The sequence below is a fragment of the Grammomys surdaster genome, unplaced genomic scaffold (genome assembly GCF_004785775.1).
Source record: "Grammomys surdaster isolate TR1022 unplaced genomic scaffold, NIH_TR_1.0 136, whole genome shotgun sequence".
NCBI lineage: Eukaryota > Metazoa > Chordata > Mammalia > Rodentia > Muridae > Grammomys > Grammomys surdaster.
In genome coordinates, this window is record NW_021604594.1 from 10,394,032 (window position 1) to 10,411,425 (window position 17,394).

The 17,394-nt window shown below is 40.9% G+C and overlaps 1 non-coding gene across 1 annotated transcript; it reads right to left on the reverse strand.

The window, feature by feature from the left end:
* Positions 1-2,248: 2,248 nt before the first annotated feature.
* Positions 2,249-2,322, reverse strand: Trnai-aau. The gene has a single exon. It is a non-coding gene; the product is annotated as a tRNA-Ile (tRNA).
* Between the last annotated feature and the right edge of the window lie 15,072 nt (positions 2,323-17,394).

The following is a 17,394-nucleotide window of genomic DNA, read 5'->3' on the forward strand; positions in this document are numbered from 1 at the left end:
AGTCAAGAACAGGCCATCACCCAGCAGTAGAATCTTCTGGAGATGCTGCAGAAGGGGGTAGAGGGAATGGGAAGCAGGCTGGTTGCCATTAGAAGCTAGAGAAGACAGTGCTGATGGCTGGAAGCTTACTGCTTAGAGAGAGCTGCTGTTCTTCCGATGTCAGTAGGGAGTCAGAAGCAGAGGCCTTCTCTTCACCTTGGAAAACGCATTTACAATTAGTCCCTTATAATCAGTCCTTGAATTGCCCACTTCTTGTTTTCATTAGGAAGTTAAAATCAGATGTAATGCTTCCATAAATGTTGCTGGAGATATTTTAAATCAGCTGCATTCAATCTGGCTTTTCTTAATCAGCCGTCATGTTCCTGACTAGCCTAGGCCTGCGGCCACGAGTGGAGGCAGTGTACTGCCACTGCTTAGCTGGGGGTCTGCTCAGGAGGCCAGAGACACCCACCTGCCACCCACGAGACACCAGCATGGGAGATGGCTCTGCCAATCTCCCACACTGTCTCCACAAAGCTGGGCTGTGCCCAGACCATCCTACCATCCACGCTGGCCTGGGAGGAAATGAAACTCTAATGCTTAAATATTAATCAAAGACTTTATATATTTGGTAATGCTCAGTAACAATATGCCCATACAATCTGAGGTGTTTCCCAATTAGCTAACCTAAATATAGGTTGTTACCCAGGACTGTTCTGCATACCCTCTCGGCTCTTCATCCTCCTACATCTCTGCTCTCCCCTCGCCTCGCTCCTCCTCCTCCTTTTCCACTTCCTCTCCTTACTCCTCCCACCTTAGCTTCTCCTACACATAAGAGCCTAGCCAATGTAAAGGTAAGAAAAATTAATTATTTCTAAATTAGTAATAACTTTTTCTCCCTCTTCCATTTCCCATTATTACTAGCTTGTACACATTTGCCTAGATACAAATCATTGACTTGGTATATATTCATCCTGTAATTCATGCCATCCTATGGGGTGACAGTCCCTTGGTCTTATGCTTTGGAAGAAAGTCGTTTCAAGAGAGAAAAAATCTGGCCTCTGTTGAGGAGATAATGCAATAAAACATGCTTCTGGAAGGGAAATGTCAAACCCCATGCTTTGTATACATAATAACAATAGGGGCTGTTTAGAATTTGGACTAATTTAGCTTCCTCTCTGATTCCTAGAGCCAAAGCGTCCTGTGTGGTTGTACTGTGCCAGCATTCATTAACTCTAACACGCTGGCTAACATCTCTGCAGGGCCTGGAAGACCTGCTAAGGGCTTCAGGGTGAGCACACATGAAGGAAGAGTTTCCAAGAAGAAAAACTGCTTCCTAAAGCTCCTGGTGATTCTGCCTAAAAGCTTTTTGAGAAGATAATATTGTTACCTTCCTTCCCTCCTCAGACCGTCTCCTTTGTTCTCATTTCAGAGTTACTTACTCATTTTCCTATAAAATTTTAATCAAAACATAATTATGCCACTCCCCTTGCTTTCGACCTCTCCCATAGAGATCCCTCAAGCGCTCCAAATTCATGGCCTGTTTCATTTATTACACACGCAGAAATGCCAGGCACACATAGACACCTATGTACCTATTTAATGTTTCTTCTAACTACATGATTGATTTCAGAACTGACCACAGTAATTAAAATGCTAATGTGCTACCAGAGATTTGTTTTTTCTTTTTGTTTTTTGTTTGTTTCTGTTTTTGTTTTGCCAGTCAGCATTGCCCACTTAACGTGATGAGCTACGGAAAGAAAGTTTGCCAATGTTTAGGATTTGTAGCTGCAGAGACTTAAAAGGAGAGTTCAGAAAACACTTAGCAGGTTGAGGGTGTAGCTTAACAGCAGAACCCTTGCCTAGCATGTATGAGTCTCCTGGTTCTACTCCTAGCACTGTGGAAGGAGAAGAAAAAAGCTAAAAGGCAAAAGGGATTGCTCTGAGAGACACTTCCCCACTGATGTTCTGGATGCTCTTGGCATTACTCATCCCTAGTACCCCTCCTTCCATAATCTTTCCCAGCTCCAGGTCGTCTTGTGCGTTCTATTTTTGGTAACTCGTGCTTAAGTGTCTTCTTTTTTTTTTTTTTTTTTTTTTTTTGGTTTTTCAAGACAGGGTTTCTCTGTGTAGCCCTGGCTGTCCTGGAACTCACTCTGTAGACCAGGCTAGCCTCGAACTCTCGAACTCAGAAATCCGCCTGCCTCTGCCTCCCAAGTGCTGGGATTAAAGGCGTGCGCCACCACCGCCCGGCAAACAGTCCCATTACTGGCCCGTACGGGGATCGAACCCGCGACCTTGGCGTTATTAGCACCACGCTCTAACCAACTGAGCTAACCGGCCAGATATTTAAGTGTCTTCTTGACAAGAGCAGGCTCACCGGGGATACACAGTACAGGATTTTTCATTATAACAAGTAATAAGAAATAATATGTTTTAGTGTGTGGGGGAGGAAGGTATGCACATACCACAGCATAGATGTGGAGGTCGGAGGGTCTCCTGCAGAGATAGATTGTCTCCTTTCTTCCCTTCCACTACATGAATCCAGGGGATTGAACTCAGGATGTCAGGCATGGCCACAGAGCACCTTTACCCTGCTAAGCCATCTTGCTGCCTCACAGGTAGTTTTAATATTAACCCTAGCCCACCACTGCTTGAGTCACTTACCAGTGGCTACATGACCTACACGTGCAAAGTGATGCAGGAAGCTGGGAGTCCTTTTTATGTCCCAGCATTTGACTATTTATAAACTAGAGCCAATGCAAAGACAATAAAATAGATTAGGAGTCACTGTTGTCAGTGGGGACCTTCAGCTCTTGAATTTTTGGAACTCTTGGGCAAGATCATTTCCATCATGATGAGGCACCAAGTTGCACTATCAGACATAATCCAATACTTGCTTGGTTTAGCTTTTGTTTTGTTTCACCAAGCCTCCTTCGGATTATAGTTCTACCCCCAACAGGGAAAAAATATTGAAAATTTCTCCTAACCCTGAAACATATACATTCTAGAGACAGATATGTCTCCACTACCTATGGCACTTGCAAATTAGCAGTTATGATTTCTATGCACCAGCCACTTTAGCTTGGTCCCCATAAACTTGATTTCAAGAGATGACTCTATTCTTGACAGGCCCATAAAAGTCAAAATCTCAAGCCCACACAATGTGGCTCAGTCCCAAGCCTGTGTGAATCCACCAAGGAGGGAAAGCCGTATTGTGAGAGCTCTTGAAACCCACACAACCAGACCTATGTGGTTTTACAAAGCTGGTGCACCCTGCTTCTTTTTTTTCTGACATTTGCCCACCCAGGCAAAAACCTAGCAACATTTGACTATTTGCATCTTTGCTGAACTGAGTCTGTCCTGAATCCACAGATCACTCGCTGAGTAGGACCCTCAGCTATTCCCTGTATAGCTGGGCAGTGTTAAACATGTCCCATAACCCCAAGCCAGTGACAGCGGCCTCCACTCCCCATTTGTTCTAGGGCTCCCCAAAATGGATGATTTCTGTCAAATCTTCTCATCCTACAGTAAGCCACCATTAAACTCCAGATGCTGCTCCTCCACTTCATTGACTGGGGTGGGGTTGTCCATTTTTCAAAATAAATGTTGTTAGGTGTTTCTCAATTCTGTGTATTTTTTGACATGATGGAGAAAAAAGCCTATAAAATCACTCCTAAGTACTCTGCTGACACATGATCAGTTGTCTGACCAGTGATCCAACATATCACATCCTGTGTAAGAAGAGATTCATGCTTGGCACTGAAAGAATGAGCCCTATGAGTCAAGGTGCCCCAAGCCCGCCATACTCAATTTTGACTGTTTCAGTGAAGTATCATCTCCCATTAGAGAACTTGGGACAACAGTCAACATTTAATTTCCTTGATTATTTTTGATTTCTAGATTTCTAGGCTCTAATGAGCCTGGAAATTTACCTGGCATGGAACTCAGCAGATATTTGTTGATTGAGTTAACTGAATAATAAAATTTTCTTTGAATTTAAGCTTGTTACCCATCTTGTTTCTCTTCCCTTTCTGTCTTTGAAATCTTTCTCCTATCTCCTTCATAATGTTATATCTTTCCAAAGTCCCTTAGACATGTCTGATAGATATTTAATGATTTAAAGTGTAAAGAAACCACCAAGACAATGGAACATAAAAGTTTGGTTAGAACAAAAACAGACAGACCATGCTAAAGCAGCTCCCAAACACTGAGTGGTACGCACATTAGATGACACACTCCTCAGGCATTCTCTCACCCTCAGATGCCGTGGTAGTGTGAGCAACCATACATTTGTAAAGTGGCCCGTGGGGTATGAGTACTTTCATCCAGGCTTTCCAATCCAATACTTTAAAGACTTGAGTGGTCATAGCTTTGCAGACTGTCCATAGGCCATCTGTTTGTTTGCTTCCGAGTGCTTCTGATATCTCCATCTTCCTGCCTGTCTGTAACCTTTTTGTCTCTCATCCTACTATCCCCACTTCAAATACCAAACCATTACTTCAACACTGCTATTTCAGGGCTAGTCGCTGCCTTTTCTTACTGAGCCCTGAGCAACTTCCATTGTCAGTAGCTCTGGAAACCCTCTGTGCTTATGTTGTCATTGATTTCTATTTCTAGAACAAAGAGCAAATGGCTGAGCAAAGACTAAAATTAGAACTCATCATGGTGTCATGGCATGAATACATTTAGAAGCTGTGTATATCAATGATACATTATATGTATGTATTTGCTTAAGCAACACACACACACGTTTTCCAGCCCAGGGCTGTAGAAGACACAGTTCTGCTGTTTCTCTGGTTATAAAACACAAGATTAACCCAAATATGCTACAAACTTTTTCTGTTCTTCATCCTACTCTGGGTGAGCTTGTAAACTTGTCCACAGGAAGCCTCCTAATTCCAAAGTCGTCCCACAAAGGGAACAGAAAGTCCTCAGACATGTACTCTTTTGCTAGTAAGTGATCTGACCCAGCGTCTTGGTTGACAACAGCTTTCATTAGTATTCTTTTCTTTTCTCTTTTGAGTTTTAGTCAAATTCAATTAAAGCTTCAGAGTTCTTTGGAGTCTTTGTCCACAGTCTCTCTCTGTGTCCATGGCCTTGACAAGGAGTCTGGGTGCTTTCTTGAGAGGATTACTATATAAAGATAGAATTCTAGCCTACTGTAAGCATGTGCTCTAGAAAAAAAATCGACTGCCATTAAAGTATTACACTTCAATTTATTTTACTTCACACCACAGAATCAAAACATTCCCTCTCAAGAAAGCAAACTGCATGACTCAGTATAGCTAATTAGCAGAATATCCCATCTAGTTAGTCACTAAGATGTAGTTCTCCCTCCTAATTGTCTCTCATTTAGCTGATGCTTGCATTTCTTTCTCACCTGGGTTTAAATACATCCATATAAATATCCCTTGCTTCAATCTTCTACACAGTGGAACAATAATGTGTTTTCTATGCTGAGATCCAAAACTTTGCATGATACCCTGAACTATTAAGCTCCAAATTACTTCAAATGACATACGGTGGACCCTGCTGAGTCTGAGCTCCCAATCCATCCCAACAGCCTGCTGACCACATACTCTGTCCACACTGATCTGTCTTGTCATTTCACTTTCTGGTGAAGCACACAAAGCTGCCTGTTGCCTAGGTGATCATCTCTCCACATGAACATTTCATCCTGTGAAGACTTGAAAACATCCTAATGTTTCTGAGGTTAGAGGAATATTACCATTGATGACAGACGTTAACTCCTGACTTCCAAGTGAATCATTCCATTGAATGAGTCTGTGGGAACTCAGACTTACTTAGGAAGTTCTGGGAAGCTGACAGTCACGTCAGTTAAGCTGTTTGCATTGCCAGCAGTAGATGATATTTATTAATTCACGTTTATGTAATTGTCCCGAAAACATCTTTTAAAACTTACATTATGATAGAGCAATGAAATAACAAGTTACTGGGAATATAGAAGAGTGTCATCTTGTGCCTGGATATGAGACATGAAGCAGCCAGTAGATCCTGCAGGACTGTAGTTTAGAATTGTCAAAATGAAGAGAATCTGAGCTTATCATGAGAACTGTCTCTGAAGCACTAAACCGCTATCAGGAGTTTCCATTTGAATCTCCAGAAAAGCTTCCTTTGGCTCAAGGGAAGAATGCTATGTGTTTAACAAAGAATGAAAATGAAAACTTGGGTTTTTTTCCATAAACATCCTCAAGACTTATATTCTTGGCATTAACAAGATCAAGAACACAAAGGTCAGCTGTGAAAAGTCACATGACACTGCCTTACAATGTGCTGTCTACAAGTACTACTGTGTGCACTACCTAGACACAGCTGCCAATTTACCAATTTATCAAGTGGTTTGGCAGAATTTTCACCCCAGCATAGAAAAGACTAAGTAGTGTATTTAATGTATATAAACAAAGTACATAGATATATGTATTAGCGTGTTTTATTCAATGTTTATATTTAATACTTTCTTTTTTTGTCTCTCGATGATCTCATAGACTCAAGGAAATGTATATTTAATTTTTGTCCTAGACATTGTCACACACTATTGCTTGCATCCTTACAGTAACACTATGAAAGAGGGGTCCCATTTTTCAGATGGAACAACAAGTATGCAGCAAGGAAAGTACTGGAGCACTTGAGCCTAGTGCTCTAGTTTGCTTTCTGTGGCTGTGAAGTTGGGGAAAAAGTTTGCTTCTGTTTATATGTCTCTATCACAGTCCATTAGCTCAAATAGGAACCTGAAGGCAGGAACTGAAGCAGAGACCACGGAGGAGGACTGCTTCCTGGCTTGTTCTCTGTGGCTTCATCAGTTTGCTTTCTTATATCACCCAGGACCACCTGCCCAGGGGTAGCACCATTCCAATGGGTTGGGCCATCTCACACAGCAAACATTAATCAATAAAGTGGCTTACAGACTTGCCTGTAGACAATCTGACCTAGAGAGTTTCTCAGTTGAGGTTCCTCTTCCCAGAAAACTCTTGCTTTTGTCAATTTGACCACAAAAACAAAAACAAACAAACAAACAAAAAAACCCAACCCTAGGACAGGGATTGTCTATATGGTTTCCATTCTTTGTGTGTGTGTGTGTGTGCGTGTGTTAATTACACAACTTGACACATTTGCTTCTGAATGCCTATCAGAACTAAGTAAGACTCAAGCATCAGTAGGACTGGCCTGATGACTCTGAGAACACTTACTATCAGTTGAATGGGTTCCTTCGGCAAGGCCAGCTTTAAAAGAAGGCTTTTATCTTCTCTTATCCTTTCACACACAATATTCTCCCCAAATAAGTTTTAAAATCCTAATATGCAAGAAGCTGTGCTTGTTCTCCTGTTCCCGCTTGCACACAGATGAAGTCCGTGTTCTCTTTAAAATATAGTCTCTGCTTCTAAAGAAACAGAAGCCTATCCAATGTATTAAAAAAGCACAAAGACGCCTAGGTAAGTCCTCCTACCGGTTTGGGTTTGTTTGTTTGTTTGTTTGTTTGTTTGTTTTTAAGTACTTGGGGTCCAGCCCAACAGTTCAGACTACATCTTGACTGCAATATCTTTCACTCCAAACCTATTCAGGAGAGTCAAGAATTGCACAGAGAGAGAAAACCTGTTTCAAATGACAACCCAGCAGAGTTAGCTCTTGGGGCCTGAATTCAGGTCTCCCATAAACTACTGTGTTCTGCTTTCACATTCTAAAGAGCGAATGTGGGAGTTTGGTCTTTTCTCCTCATGCCTTATTGAGTGGAGACTGGAAACCTCAAACTATGAAACTTGTAAGTCTTGGGTGTGAGGAAGAATGATTCCTGAGAACTCGACCCATTCTTGTGGCTGGAGAGCTCTGACTTTTACTAGCTTTAGGAGTTTAAAACTATTTAATATCCCCAATTTTTTTCTATGAGTAGTTTTTAGACTTCAAAGTGAAGGTTGGAATAAAGAATTCCTTCAGACATCACCCCAAATTAGCCTGCCCTGAAAATCCTACTTATATTTCAATTTTTGATTTGTCTAAATTTTAAACACCAGCTTTAAACTTACATCCCCTTATTTTGAGCCTTAACCACTATTTGGTATTTATGGAAAACAGCTCTCAGTTAATGAAAGAGAATATATACCATTAAAAATCTATATGCCGATTAGATTTATAGAGCATAATTCAATAATTTTTTATAAAGCAATAAAAACACTTGCCAACTCTCATGAAAAACAACCATATGTTTTGGTTTTAATAATGAAAATGTTTTATAAATAAGCTCCAATTATGGTCCATATTATTTAAGAAGCATTGAATCTTTTCTTCCAAGTATTTTTTCTCCATTTTTGAGACACCCTTAATAATTTGCATACATATTTACAGTGTTGCCAGATTTATTATTTTTTTAACCACAAAAAAAAAAAATACTCGTTCAACTTTTTTCTCTTTTGGTTTTCAGTGTTCCCTAAAAGGACATTTCTCAAACTAGATGACTAATGAATCAATTACAAAAACATTTTATCCTTTTAAGAACTATTTTTAACCACAGATTCCAAAGCAAATTTAATCATAAGCACAGGTTCATCTATCAAGCTCAGGACAGATTCATTCCACAAATTGATATGCCCATTTAGATTATGAAAATAAGACTCCCAATGCCTTTTCTAGATTTGCATGTCACTTATGTCGAGGTTCACAGTGCTGCCTGATTCTTTCTGGAAAGCATTTGCAAGCACATATGAAGAATCACAAAATGAAGAACCACAATTCAGAAACATGTTTGAAGAGCTGCAATTTGGTAACATGTGTGAAGAGATGTTAAAAGGGCCTCATCCTTTGGGTCAGCATCTACTGTAACAAAAGCCCACCAAGACTTTCCAAATCTTCTCTATAAGAGCATTTATTACAGTGGTATTTACATTAGTAACAAATGGGAAATGTTATTAATGTCTAATAATAGAAGCTCGGCTCAGTGACTTAGGGTCAGTTCACTTGATGCCAACTGTACAAACATTAAAGTCTAAGGCTTTAGGAAAACTTAATGATATAGAGAAATGCTTGTAATAAAGTTTTAAGTTAGAAAAAGACAAAAGTAGCCATGCTGACTTTTAACAGATTTTAAAAATGAGAATTATAGCCTATATAGCATGAATGGGCAAGAATGACCACACAAAAATGAAATAAAACACACCCAGCTATTAATTTGATTTTCTGCATGCTGCAACTGTGTGAGACTTTAAAATTCCTCCTTTGTTTTTTTATGCTTTCTACAATGAACACTATTGTTTTGCAATCAGAAGATATGATGTTAAATATTTAAATAACATCTCAAAGACTCTAACAGAAAAGTGAAAGCACCAAATAAATTATATTGAAAGAAATTCTACTCTATTTATAGATAAGAGAGAAAATTATTTGAAAATTATTTGGCATAATACACTCCAATCTCCATTAAATACTTGTGTAAATTTTCATAGAAAGAGTTGGGAGGTGATACAAAATAAATACAGATTTTTCCAGAGTTGTGGAAATGTAAATATTTTATATTGTTTAAAGGTTTGTATTGTCTTTGGATAAATTTTTAATTTTATTCTCTTTTGCTGGGGTTTTAATACATCAGCACATACTTTATCGCTAATGTCCTACCATACTAACAACACACATACACTACAAACTCTGTACAAAATGTAAATATCAGGATGAGAGTTAAAATATAAATTTATTTATGTGGTTTTTTCGAGACAGAGTTTCTCTATGTGGTCATGGCTATTCTAGAACTCACCGCAGACCAGGCTGGCCCCAAACTCAGAGATCCACTTGCCTCTGCCTCTCAAATTCTAAGATTAAAGCTATAAGCCAGCATCACCCAGCTAAATAAATATTCTTCTCTTTCTTCTATTTTCAAAGGGTTATTTTAGAATTCAAAATTTCCATTTGGGGGAATAGATTTAAAATAATTAATGGTTTGAATTTGGTCTCCTTTCTTCAACTGTGGAAAATTTCTAACACTCTGAAAACAACAGAAAATAATATGACAAATCCCTGTGTCACTATCCAGGTCTTTTATCTCCCTTGCTTTACCTTTTAAAAAGTAAAATAAAACTCCATATAGCTAATTAACCTCCCTACTTTCTAACCCAGGTGCCAATAGCTAGAAAATTATTCTTCCTACTTCATAGTTGTTCATATACATATGCCCATAACAAGAATAGAACTATTTAGTGAACTTTAAAAGTTCCCGTGAATGATTTCTGAGTGTGTGTATCCTTCGATGCATTGCCTTTTGAGGTCAGCTGTTTATCTTTCAGATGTGCGGCTGCGGATCCTGAGGACACATGAGTATCTGACTCTCTCACCTTACCAGTTATGAGCCGTCATTCCACTGCATGATTCTATAGCAACCTTTTTCCATTCTGATTAACGGTTAAGTTGTTTCCACTTTTTTTCCATTTCAGCACTCCAACGAAGCTTCCTACATGGGATTCCATAAACGTACTGTGCACACCTAGACTGAGCGTGTGCTGAGAGTGCAGTCACTGTCTCCTGAAAGGCTGGCTGGCGCACGTTCTCAGCGCCAGCGCTATGTGCGGCTCTATCACAATTGCATCCAAGCTCCCTGACTTCCAAACGTGTGTGTGTCTCCTTTGAGTCCTCAGCTCATTCCCCCGTTTACGTTCAATTTACTCTGAGCCTTCTATCTTTTCCAACAGGATTTACACTTTGATGGAACAAATCCTTCCCCATTCTAATTTCAATGTTTCTCTATTTAATCCTTTAATTTTAATTAAAATTTTGATTCCAATTAAAGTTTAATTTTTTTTCTTTTCATGTACTATACATATATGTTTATATGATATTAGATAAGAAATCTACAGTTTTCTTTCAGGTATATATCTACAATATCTTTTCCAAATCATATTTTTATTTATTGTGTGTATTCAGTGCTGTTATTATTATAGTATATGTACATGTATGATATACAAAGTAAGAATTAGAGGATAGCTTACAAAGGTTGGTTCTTTCCTTCTTTCATGTGGATCCCATGGATCAAACTCAGATCACCAGGCTTTGCCCAAAGCCCCTTTACCTGCTGAGCCATCTCACTGGCCTCCAAATCATATTTTAAAATATAATGTGTCATACCGTGGAACTTTCATGCTCTCTGTCAGAGTACCAGATGCCGGTGTGTCTACTTCTAGGCATTCTGTTCTTCCCCCTCGTCTATTTGTCTGTCTTTTAACAAATACCCCAATGCTTGAGTGCTGCACATTTTACGAGTAGGTTTCTACATGGAGTTTACCCTTCTATTCCTCTTCAAATCTGCTTAGACAATTCTGATGCTTAGCCTACTGTGTTAACCTTAGCTTGCCTTGGCTTAGCTTGGATCAGCTTGACAAGTTCTGCCCACTGTTTCTGAGTAACTGCTTCTGGCTAGAGTTCGCTTGCAGAGAAGAAGGCCTACAGGGTGCCACTGTTCCAACACCTTCCTGACTTCTCAGTACTGTTGTGAGTTCAGTAGACAAACCTCAAGGGAGTTCACTGGTCCTGTATTATTTCTTCACTCAAGTGTCTCCTCACTAACACACGACCCTCCCTCAGTGAGCCAAATGCACACATCACTCTGGAGGCTTGCTTTGACTCACTGTGTTCTCCACACTGTCCAGTGGAACCCACTGTAAGTGATCCACTTTCTGAAGAGCTTGCTGGATTGTAGGCTGAGTGACATAGATTTTCTAATACAAAAGTAATATGCAAGCTTTACCCTGTGGCCTAAAAACAGCTGGCAGAATTGGGACCTGGAGAAACCCAGCATGAGCCATTCACCAAATTATATTGATGCACTTCTTAATAAGATTAATTGTCAGGTCATGTTATTTTTAAAAAAAAGTGGAAAGGGCAGGAAAGAAAAAAGGCAATTCCAATCTGGCAGATCACATTTACAATTTTTCTCCTAAAGTAATAGCTAGTTTGTAAATGGATGTAAGTAGCCAATACATTATTAGTCTTATATTCATAACTTAGTTTGAAACTCATGTTGGCTGAGTATAATAAAATTGTGATATTAATGATCATTTCACTGTGTCCCTCCTCAAAATAAAACAGCCTGAAGCTGTAGAGCTATTACCAGTGCCCCTGTCATTTTAAGAAGATAAATTCTGTCACTGACTTTGATTGTCTTTTAGATTGCATGCCCAGAACATTGGTAGGCAGTCATTTCTGGACCAAAGCGATGCTGGTGAGAGGTCGTACCTGGAGAGGTGCTCTGAGAGCTTCATCTGCTGGGCAGCACATCTCAGTCTGTGGGTCTCCACCCTTTGGGGGGTCGAACAATCCTCTCATAGACATCACATATCAATAACCAGCATTTCAGACATTTACATTACAATTCATAACGGTAACAAAATTAGTTATGGAGTAGCAACAAAAATAATTTTATGGTTCTGGGTCAGCACAGCATGAAGAACTAACTGTATTAAAGGTCACAGTGTTAGGAAGGTTGGGAACTCCTGTGCCAGAGCATCCTCTGGGGTTTTCAGTGTGCTGCTTGCAGCCTGCCGCCAAAAAGCATTTGGGTTGCAGTCAAGGATGTTCTTTGTGAGACCATTTTCGTTCTCCCAACATCTGTCATCCTGTCTTTTTGACTTTGGAGTTGGGCATGTCTTACACAATAACAATAGTTTCTGAAAACTTGTATTCTGTGGTGTTCCCTAACCTCCCAATTTGACAGAACACCATGGGAATCCAAGACACACAGCTCGAGGCAGTCAACAAAGAGCACGGGGAGTGTAGGAGGCAGCTCCTGACCCAGCCCAAGGAAAACAAAAGAAAGGAGAAAATGGAAGAAAGGGATGAAGGAGGGAGTGAGGGAGAAAAAGAGGGAGGAAGGGAAGAAGGAAGGGAAGGAAGGAAAGAGAGAGGAGGGATAGAGGGATGAGAGAGAAAGGAAGGGACAGAGGGAGGGAAGAACAGAGGGAGGGAGGGACAAAGGTGGGGAAGGGAAGAGAGAGGGCTCTTTCACACACTCAAGCCTATCTGACTTGACCCCTTTTAAACAGAACCTGACTAGTATTCGTCTTCCTTCTCCTAGTATTTCTATGTTTGTTTGTTTGTTCAGCGGCTGCCCTGGAAGGAGAGCTTGCCCAGCTTTGGATTAGGCAAGGGAACCACATCTGCCTCAGTTTTAGACTGGGCTCTGCAGTTGCAAGAGCGAGCAAGTGTAGTGTTGCGTTGTTCCGGGCAATGGAAGGCCTGGAGCAGAGAAAGCAAGGGTAGACTGAGCAGAAAGGGCAAACAGAGTAGGAAGGCCTCAGTGTGGAGCCTGTCTGGACCCCAATCGAGGTTTCTCCGTCAACATCAGCACCAGGCAGGTGAACACATGGAGACACTGATTTCATGAAAGGGGTTTTAAAAAGACACTGATCCTTACAAATCTAATTATCCAGACTGAGGTAGAAACCCAAACTCATTGTCTATAACAGTGAGGCATGGATGCCAGACAAATCTGGGTCTTTGAAAGAATACTCAGACTGACCCCAGTTCACATTCGAACAAGAGGGTCAAAGACACATTCTCTTGCTTAGAAGTACTAGCGTTTTACAACTATGAAAGGCTCTGTGGTCTATGAGAAGCCTCATTTTTGCATAAAATGCAGGGTGAAGCTGGGGCGGGGGACTCACTCTGATCTTGCAACACTACAGTCTACATATTATGGGATTCAGCATACAGGATTTCAGACTAATTAGAGAGGCACCCAGTAGCACTGTGCGGGTTCTGTCAGCATTTCCACTATAAAACCCCCTTTTCTGGGGTTTATAACTTAACCAATAAAAGATAGCCCCAGGCTGGAATGCAAAAAGGTTCAACCTAGGAACAAGATTTTTGTTTTAAACTACATTTCATTAAAAGAAAAAAAAAAGTTCTTAAAAGAACAGAGCAATAAAAATATGCTGGTTTCATTATTTCTGATGTTTTCAGCTCTTTGCTTTGTTTAAAAAATAAAAAAGGGAAACACAACTGCATTTCGAGGCAACGGGTCTCAACATTTTGTGGTCAGTGTATATTTTAATGAAAACTATTTGAGTTATTGATGCTTCGAAGAAACCTATAGCCTGCTACACACTAGTATTGTTTGGGTCTACGATTTAGCCCTGCTCAAATCGACTGAGACATAGAGAAGGCTTTGAATCTGAGCAGCAGCATTCACTGAGCCACGCTTAGCACATGATGCCCGCAGTCACACTGGGAATAAAACCCAAGTGCTGAGTGCCACGCCTGGCAAGGGGGCTAGCTTCACAGTGCTTGCAGGGTTGTATTCCATTCATGCTTTTAATTCCATTCATTAAGGCTTTATTGCCGTTTATTTTTTTACCCTTGCTAATTTTAGTTTTATCTTGTTTTCTTATTCCTACACATCGTTCTATTTATAGTACTGAAAACTGAACATACAGCCTCATACAGCCAGACAACCACTCTACCACTGAACTGTACTCCTAGCTCCTGTTGTATCCTCAAGCAGAAAACATCAGGAGGACTTGAATTTAGGGGAAAAAACAACAAACAAAAACCCCAGAATCAGGCTAGAGAGGCTGGGGAGAGCACCGGTGTCTGGAGGTGCAGCTGTGGCTCCTGGTCCTGCAGGGGTTTCAGTGTTTTCTATGTGGCTCCTCAATAAAAACTCACAGCTACCCCATGAAAATGAGGCTCCGGGAGGGTGAGATTACCCAGTCCCAGAGTTAATTGGCAAAGCAGATACTCAGAGGCACCGTGTCAGACTCCAAAGACCTTACTTTTCCTGTTGTCATTTTTTTACTATCCAGTCAACTTTCTTTCCCCTCCTTAAGTCGTTTTACTGTGAGACTATTGCCTGGTCATTTCCTCTGCCTCTCTCTACAATAACTCTCAAATTACCCTTCCCTGTGGCTGGTGGAGGAAGAACTCAGACAGGGTTTCATTCTATAACTCTGGCCAGCCTGGAGCTCTGGGTCCTCCTGCCTCTGCCTCCAGATGGCTGGGATTACAGATTTGTTCCACTGCATTGAGCAGAACCTTCTAGAAAATGGTGACGGGGGCAATACACTGCCGGTGCAGTTGAGCATCAAGATGGGGTGCAGCCATGGCTGCCTGCCTGGGTAAAGAATCAGAGAAATGTTAAGGACCCTTTTCAAGGGAACTGTCAGGCCAGTTTCATTCAACTAGAATTAAACAAGAGGGCCTGATCCTCTTCAGAGGAACTTTATTCAGTGAGCTATGTGAGTCTTTTACAAAGAGGCTGAGGACACTGGTTTCTTGAGGAGCCTTGCTCACACACTCTATCAGGATCCTGCCTGAGAATCTTCTCTGTGTCTTCCCAATCCACCATCAAGCTGTAAACTCTCCACAGAAGAAATTACACTTGTTCTTTGGAGGCCAGCGTTGCCTGAGGTCAACTCTGTCCTTTAGTCGGACATATACAGAGAGGAAAGACAGAAAGAGAATTCGGGAGCACCTAGCATGTTAGATGAAGGAAGCACTACCCTGGAATGGGAGGAGGCAGTGGGGAAAAGGCAAGATGGCGTGACTCCTACCTTGGTACCACTCTCCTTTTCCAGCTCTGACATTGCCATTCTACTAACCAACCACAGTATGGGGGGATTGGGGGGGGGGATGTGCATCATCAACAAATAAACCACAGTTAGGAGCATGTTCCTGGAGAAAGCCCAGGATTTTTGTCGTCATAAATTAGTGCCTGCAGTGGAAACAACATGCTTTTAATGCTCTGTGATTGGTTAGAGAAAGCACTTAAGTTTCATCCTCAAAGCTTGAGAGTAGAGATCCTTCCCTTCTGGTTTGTTCTTGGAGAACCAGGCAACCGGAACAAAGGAGCTGTAAAGTATTTGTTAGGCTGCAAAGCTTAACAAAGAAATGTTAAGCAGCACTGATGTGCTATTGATTTCCTTCCCTCCATTTCAGCTGACTCTCAACTGTTAACTCCAAGCTGGCTGCTACCAGCTTGTGGCTGTTTGGTAGCACCAATGAGATGCTAGCCTAGATATTATTTGAATGCGAACCAGAGCTTTTGAATAGTTTGGACCCTCAAGAATCCCTAGCACACCCGCCCTACTTCCTAGACAACAACTTTCCACTGGCTCCCAGATAGATGGACTCTTTTAGGAAGTCCTGCTGGCATCTGTTTACACCTCTTGCTTCTTCAATTTGTGCTCAGGAACTTTTGCCAGTGCTGACTTTCACTGACTACTTGACAGGATCAGTTCTGCTTCAAAGTTCCCAGAGGCGTCAGCCTTGACTTTCCTGCCTCTCTGGCTACCGACACTCACTAATTAAGGAGCTTTATATGTGTGTTTGCACTCGTCTGCCCATCTGGACCTGCTCAGGAAACTCTGCTTTACCAAAATTCAGACGTAGAAGACAGAACATGTATAGCTAAATGCTTCTCTTTTTAGTTAAAGGATTCATGGCTGGGTTACTTTCAAATCACTCATCAAATGATGCGCTCACAGAAAGACATGAACAGTGCCAAATGAAGCAACAAAGCCCAGATAAGTGTCCTATATGTCCTTGGTTGGTTCTGATATCTATATTCAAAAAAATTGGAATCATCTTATATTCTAGAGGGGAAACCCATAATTATAAAATCGTAGAGCCGAGTGCCTTTAATTTTCTTGACAATTGCTTTTTGACAGAATGTCTGAAGAACCTGCCACACATGGCTCAACACCTATTAGGGTCATAAATTACTTGAGTAATGCTAATTACTTTTTGCTTTCAGAGCTCATGATCAATATATTTGTGTTTGATTTTTTTTCTTTTACTTTGTTTTTTTTTTTTTGCACACATTAAATTTCCCACCAGGAAACACAGGACCAAGCTTGTCCTGTTTTTCGTTGTTCTCTTTGCTGCTGGCTCCATGGAGAGTACATAGTAGTGAGGTGTGTGTGTGTGTGTGTGTGTGTGTGTGTGTGTGAAATGAGAAATTCAATAATTGAATGGGTCTGCCATCATTAGAGTCGGTTTAATGCATTTGTGCATATTCAACAGTATGACTTTCTCTCAAAAACTAGGACACAAAAGGTTCCTCTGTCATCGAAGGGTTCATAAAGACAGGACTGATTCTGGCCTATTCCATGGTTATCAGTTTTAAGCTAGATATTTTCATCCTGGTATCGAGCCCAGTGTAAAGAGCTTTCCTGTTTCAGAAGACTCTGAAAAGTCATACTCTGCCAAGTAGCTTGTTGCCCTATTGTAAGTGATAAAATTGTACCAGAAACCCTAATGTGCTAAGTTAAGTGCCAGCCAAACAACAGATCTACAAAACTCAGCTTAGTGGCAAGTTAAATGCTAAACCTCCCTGATTAGTATTTTGCTTTACACACACACACACAGACACAGACACAGACACAGACACAGACACACACACACACACACACACACACACACACA